Genomic DNA, 6340 nt, shown 5'->3' with positions numbered 1-6340 from the left:
AATTAAATGATTAAAAAAGAAAAAATTTACTTATTTTTGTCATTTGGTATAAATTTTACTAAATTACTTAAAGGCTTGACCCGACCAAACTAGGGATAATATTTTATTAATAAATATTTATTTTTATTTAATTTTAATTCTAAAATACATTTTAAAATATAAAAACACTTTTAATATTTTAATAATATATATAATTTAAATGAGCGAGCTTACCTCAGCTCGAGTTAACCTAGAGATGTCAATTGAGCCCAGCCCATAGATAACTCTAATTATAGATAATTAAAAATATTTTATTATAATTTATTACCAATATAGAATTGCAAAACAGAAAGACATTGAGCAAAAACTATATTCTATTATCAAATCTCAAACAAAAAATTTCAAATAAAAATAATTCAATTGCTTTCTTTTCAAATATTTTATTTTTAAATCATTAATATATAGAATTATTCATAAAGATTTTTATTTCAGACCAAATGATGGTACAACAGTATATTGTTTCTTCATAGTATTCATGACACATAAATTTAGGATGCATTGTTGACATTTAGTACGCTGAAACTAATTTTAAGTACTCAACATTTAATACTTATTTATTCAAAAAAATTTAATATTTGAATTTATTATGCAAAAACTTAATTTTACACACACACAAAAATATGTATATATATATACACATAATATATATATATATATATATATATATATACAATAACTTAACATAAGTAAATTTAGAAAATTTTGTATCTTAAGTTTTGGATTGCATAGATTCTTTAAGTATTTTCAATTATTTAATAAAATTTGATTTTTTTTTAATTTTCAATTGGTTACTTTGTTCAATTAATCATATTTAGATTAAAAGTGAAGGTAGAAATGGAAAACATTTTCCAGTAAGAAGCCTCATATATATATATATATATATATATATGTACCCGAGTATTTGGTTTATTGATTAGTGCATGATGTTCTTCTCTAAAAAGTAAAGTTCAAATCTCCCCTCCCCTAATTATAATATATATATATATATATATATATATATATATATATATATTCTTTTACTTACAAATGATGCAAAAGGTGGAACTAGCCAATTTTTGTTGGAAGACCAAAGACAAAGGAATAAATGTTAAAAATTTTAAAAACTAATATGTTGAACTTAACCAATAATTAAAAGATTGATAATATAAAATAATTTTATATAATATGTAAATAAAAAAAAGAAAGACTTACAATAATTTTTTAAGAAAGTTGTTTTCGACCATATTTCTTGAATTCAAATTCATCATTTATTAATTATGTATTGAAAAACATTTATTTCTTTAATATTGAGTATTGGATATTTTGATTCACATTGTTCTTATTCATGAGTTGAAACATTGAGACATGATGGCTTAAGTGTAAGAGAATTATTTGGACGATTTGCATATTTTCTTTTTAAAAATTTATCAATTATTTTCAACTTACTTATATTTTAATTACACTTGAAAGAAAGATTAATACAATCAACCTCCAATATTCTTATTTTCTTTCTATTTAAACTTATAATACTAAATATAAAACTATAATACATAAAATATAAATAGTTAAATACGATATACAAGATTAATAATTTTCTCTATATAATCAAGATTGTTTAAAGATTATATATTCAAACTAATATCCTTTCAATTAAATATAAATATAAAGCATATAGAAAAGATATATTCAAGATAATTTCCTCTTACATAATCAGGATTAATAAAAAAAATACATTAATGAAATTTTAAATAATAGTGCAACATTACAACTTACATTTGAGAACTAAATAGTTTATTAATTTTTAAAAATTAAAATTATAAAAAAAAATCCACATAGTAAGAAAAAGAAGAACATTACAAATAAAAGATAGAGCCCATATATGAAATAACAAAAAAAAAAAGAAAAAAATATAGTTAATGATTTGTAAAAATTTGGAGAAAAAATCAATAGAAACTTAAAACATATAAACAAATAGCATAAATAAATATAAATAAAAATAGTAATATAAATTGAAAAAAAAAACAAAAAATAGTTTTAAGTTGAGTGAGATATGTGGTTATTATTAAATAAAAAATTATTTTGGGAGGCCATGAAAAGATTATATTAAAAATTTTAAAAATTTTATTTGGTATAAAAAATTTTAAAAATTTCCCAAAGCTAAAGGAGGCTTCGCCTGAATGATGTATTCTTTTATTGATTTTCATTTAAAAAAATTACATCTAAATTTAATTATTTTGATGGATTTTTGTTAATAATTTAACTTAGAATGGTTAAGTATTACTCCTTTCATCATTTTTTAATTTTCATGGAGATCTTTAAACAAAAAGTTTACTTGCAATTTATAGTTAAATTTTAAATTGTTTTATAAAACTAATATTTCATGATTGGTAATGACAAAAAATAAAATAATGAAAAATCAATTTAAAATATAAAAAAATAATAATATTAAATGTTCAAAAAGAGGAAATTGGAATATCTAAAAAAAATAAAAACCAAAAAAAAAAAACAAGACACAGACAGAGGAAGTATACTTAGACATTAACATATTGTGTGCAACACGTGGTTAGCTAATAACATTTGGTCTATGCATGGAATATGGTAATATTTGTACCAAATTGGCAGAGTGTCTGAACATAAAATCATATCCACATATTTGGACACAACCCGAATAAATGCAAATCAAATTGTTTTGGCCATTAATTTATGCCAAAAATGACACCACAGCTAACAACTCTCGAGCCAAGTAAAGTAGCATGTGCAGTAAGTAGGGTAGGGTTGTGAGAGCCTGCAAAAGGCTCGACATTTCCCATTTCTCTAAAAGTTCTATTACCTTAGCCTAATTATGCAGATACTAGTTCGTAATAATTGAAGTTCAGTTAATTGTATGTGGAGGAAGAATAAGAATACAATATCAAACGCCTGGTTAAATTATTTATTTATAACCATTTTAATTGTCTTATCCAATTCACTACAGGTGCTGAACGTGCTCGTCTTTTTCCAGAGGACAACTGGTGTGGGCACCTTTGGAGTATGGTGGCCTGCTTCCAAAGCTGCACCGTCTGCCAAGCCAAAAGCAAAAGTTTAGCAGTCACCAGAGAGATGCAATGGAGATAACGTGGGCAGTGGGCACTGAAAGGATGAGTGCACTCACACATAACTAAACAAAGTTGTGTGGAAATAACAGGATTTTGCTTCATTTAGTGGAAGTAATTGACAAGTGACAGACACTATTGAGTATTGAGATTGCCTGTCGATTCGTTTCTATGGTACATGGCTGGCTGCTGTCATCATAAATAACAGTTAAATTGAGATTAAATTGGCAGGTAGCATTTGGTAATTTTGGAGATGTGTGAATTGAAGAATGAAGAATGGGAAGAATTGTAAAGTGGTTGGGGTATTATTCATCCGCTGAAAATTACTTGACACATGACATAAATCCAAATAAAAAACAGCTAGGCTGCTCTACTTTGTGTTGTTCAATCATAAACCAAGGTTGCAAACTCCCATCAGCCTAACATGTGTGCCTTATCTCATACATCATCAGTTCCCTTGATGCAAACCCCCCCATGTCCCCCTTCCCCTCTGCTAGAAAAAAAGGATAAATACCCAATTAATCACTATATTTATGATGAATTTTGTCCCAATTCTTTATTTTAGTTGATTTTTGTTGGACAAATTTAACTTAGTTTTGAAAAGTCTGAAAACTATGACACAGAATTTCATTTATAGACGATTTAGTTTACTGGTATTATATTTTAGATTGATATATATTTAAAAGTTAATGATGCATAATTTATCAATTGAACATTTCAATATAGTTCAGGTATTAGTTATTCTTTTCAAAACAACAAGTTTTTCCATGGCCACTATAAGTTGTAATTCCAATATTTTAGAGTTCCACGTTCTTTTTTTCTCCTAAAAACAAATTAATCACATTACATACACATATGATAACTGATATTTGTACCAAAAAAAACCATGCAAATAAATTCATCTAGTATGATATGGAAGAGTAGTGTATGTACATATGCTATACAGAAGAAAATTTGTTAGAAGAAGAATGAGAAGAATGAGAAGAATAGATGTCAAATTCAACACAAGTTATACAACTATAAGAATCCTCTGGCATCTCACCTCTTGGCATATAGAAAAACAGAAGCATAGATCCCAAGTAGCATTTAATAAAATAGCTCATCAACAACCTCCCACCAAACTGACAATCCTGAGAGAATTTCAAGCACTGAATAGTGATGGAGTAGTTTCATTGGATCAATCGTCATGATTTGTAATCCCTTCGATGCTTATAACACAAGGGACACTTTTTCCTTTTGGTTGAGCACAAGGAAAATCTATTGGCAAGTATTTAATACAGGCTGGATGAATGGGCCATCGCATCCCTGCATGCCTGGCATATGTGTTCCACAATTTCAAAAATCTAGGATAATAAACCAGTAAACACTGTTGACCAGCCTGGAGGCCCTGCCCTGGACCCTCCAATCAAGCAAGCTTAACCCATAAAACATTCCCCAAGAACTTGTCAGGCTGTTGTTGCCTGGTGCTGGGTGCCACAGCTATCATGATATCGAGGGATTCGCAACTCTTGCCCAAACTATTTATGAGAAACAATGCTGTCATTTCATTTTTTCAGCTTGGTGGGGTTGAGGAGTACTATATGGAGGACAACATAACTTATCGTGACTCCTCAGTCTCACCGAAAGAAAAAAAAAAAGGGTATGATTACAAAAAATTTAACTGGAAAAATACACTTTCTTTTTTCTGGCTCCCACTTTACTCAATAAGAACCTGACTTACATATATATCCAGTGATTGATCCAGACTCTTAAGTTAACTTACTATTACATATTCTTTGAGTAAATTGTATCCGTAATCTTTAAAATAATTTGAGTTCACATATAATTTGATTTTAACAATTTAATAAATAAATTGTTGGTTACTATATTTCAATCAATATTCAGTTATAACGAAATGGTCCTTCAATCAAATTTATAATGAAACGAACTTTCAATTCATAGTTTGCTATATCTTGTATTACGTGTCTCTTGATGTGTACGAAAGTGAGTTATGTGAAAATTTTTGTTCACTTTTGAGTCTTTTGTGTTTTTCTTTTCTTTTTTCTTTTTTATTCTATAAAGAGGTAGAAAGTTAGACTATTAAGCCTGACCTTATAAAATACTTGTCATGACATGCATGTGATGTATAGCATGTTTGTATGCTAGGAAAGCCCCAAAAATCGTTAAAAGCCGGTAGTGTACTTAATAGTATAACTAAGTTGAACTAAGTTTCGAATTAGATCAAATAGAGAATTTAAGGTGAAATTGAGAATTTTAAAGTCCTAGAATGACTTAAAATTGTTATTCGGAGTTCGAGGATCGAATTGGAGTCAAATTAGAAATTTTGCTATCTAGGGGTAAAATGGTCATGTTGCCACTTGAGGACAAAATGAGAATTTTTTTGAAAGATTTTGATCATATTTGACTTATTGGAGTATAATTTGAGATTGAGAAGTGAAAAATTATAATCCCGGTATTTTTCGTAGCATAGGGGTAAAATGGTAATTTTACCATCCCAGGGGCAAAATCATAATTTTCCACCACTAGGACACTTGTCCAGTACATGGATTTTATCCAATATTATCATGGATATTTGAAGGAAATTTACATGGAGGAGAGAGAAAGCTTAATAGTTAAGAAATTAAAAATGGGCCAATGACATGATGGCACGTGTCATGTCTTTATTAATTTATTATTTTTTCTTTTTAAAATGCACAAAAACCAGCCCATCTTCCACCCCATGGTCGACCGAACCAGCAAGAAGAGAGAGAAAATAAAAACCAAACCCTAGAAAGAGAAAATCAAAGAAAAAGTGTGAATTTTCAAGGAAATTAAGTGAAAAAGTTAAGATTTTTTCTATTAAACTTGAGTTTTCTTATTCTCAAGCATTTCTCCTTATTTCCATGATTAAATTGCATGTTTTCATGGCTGGTCATATGGGTCTAGAGAGAGAAAATTGTTGGATTGATTTGATTTTGATATATGTTGGTGTTTAGTGTTAGTTTAGCATGTTAGTAAACAAAATATGTAGAAAAACATTCATTTTTCCCATTACCTAGCCTTAGCTGAATTTTCAAGTCAATGGTGAGGAAGAATGTGATGTTATTTTAGGTTATTTGATTATGAAATCATGGTTTTTGATATGGAAATTAATGAATTATGGAAAGAAAATCAAGTAGGAAAAATTGTGACAATGATGCACCATTTTGGCCATATTTTTCCAAGAAGGAATATGAATGTGGCTTTGCTGA

The 6340-nt window shown here is 28.0% G+C and overlaps 1 long non-coding RNA gene across 1 annotated transcript; it reads right to left on the bottom strand.

Annotated features, from left to right (window-relative positions):
* LOC108660976 lies at nt 2582-4412 on the bottom strand. Its single transcript, XR_001926811.1, has 2 exons — nt 4153-4412; nt 2582-3077 (listed from the first exon to the last, which is right to left on the bottom strand). It is a non-coding gene; the product is annotated as an uncharacterized LOC108660976 (long non-coding RNA).

Source organism: Theobroma cacao, chromosome 2 (genome assembly GCF_000208745.1).
Source record: "Theobroma cacao cultivar B97-61/B2 chromosome 2, Criollo_cocoa_genome_V2, whole genome shotgun sequence".
NCBI classification, from domain to species: domain Eukaryota; kingdom Viridiplantae; phylum Streptophyta; class Magnoliopsida; order Malvales; family Malvaceae; genus Theobroma; species Theobroma cacao.
This window is presented reverse-complemented; position numbering and strand designations above follow the sequence as displayed.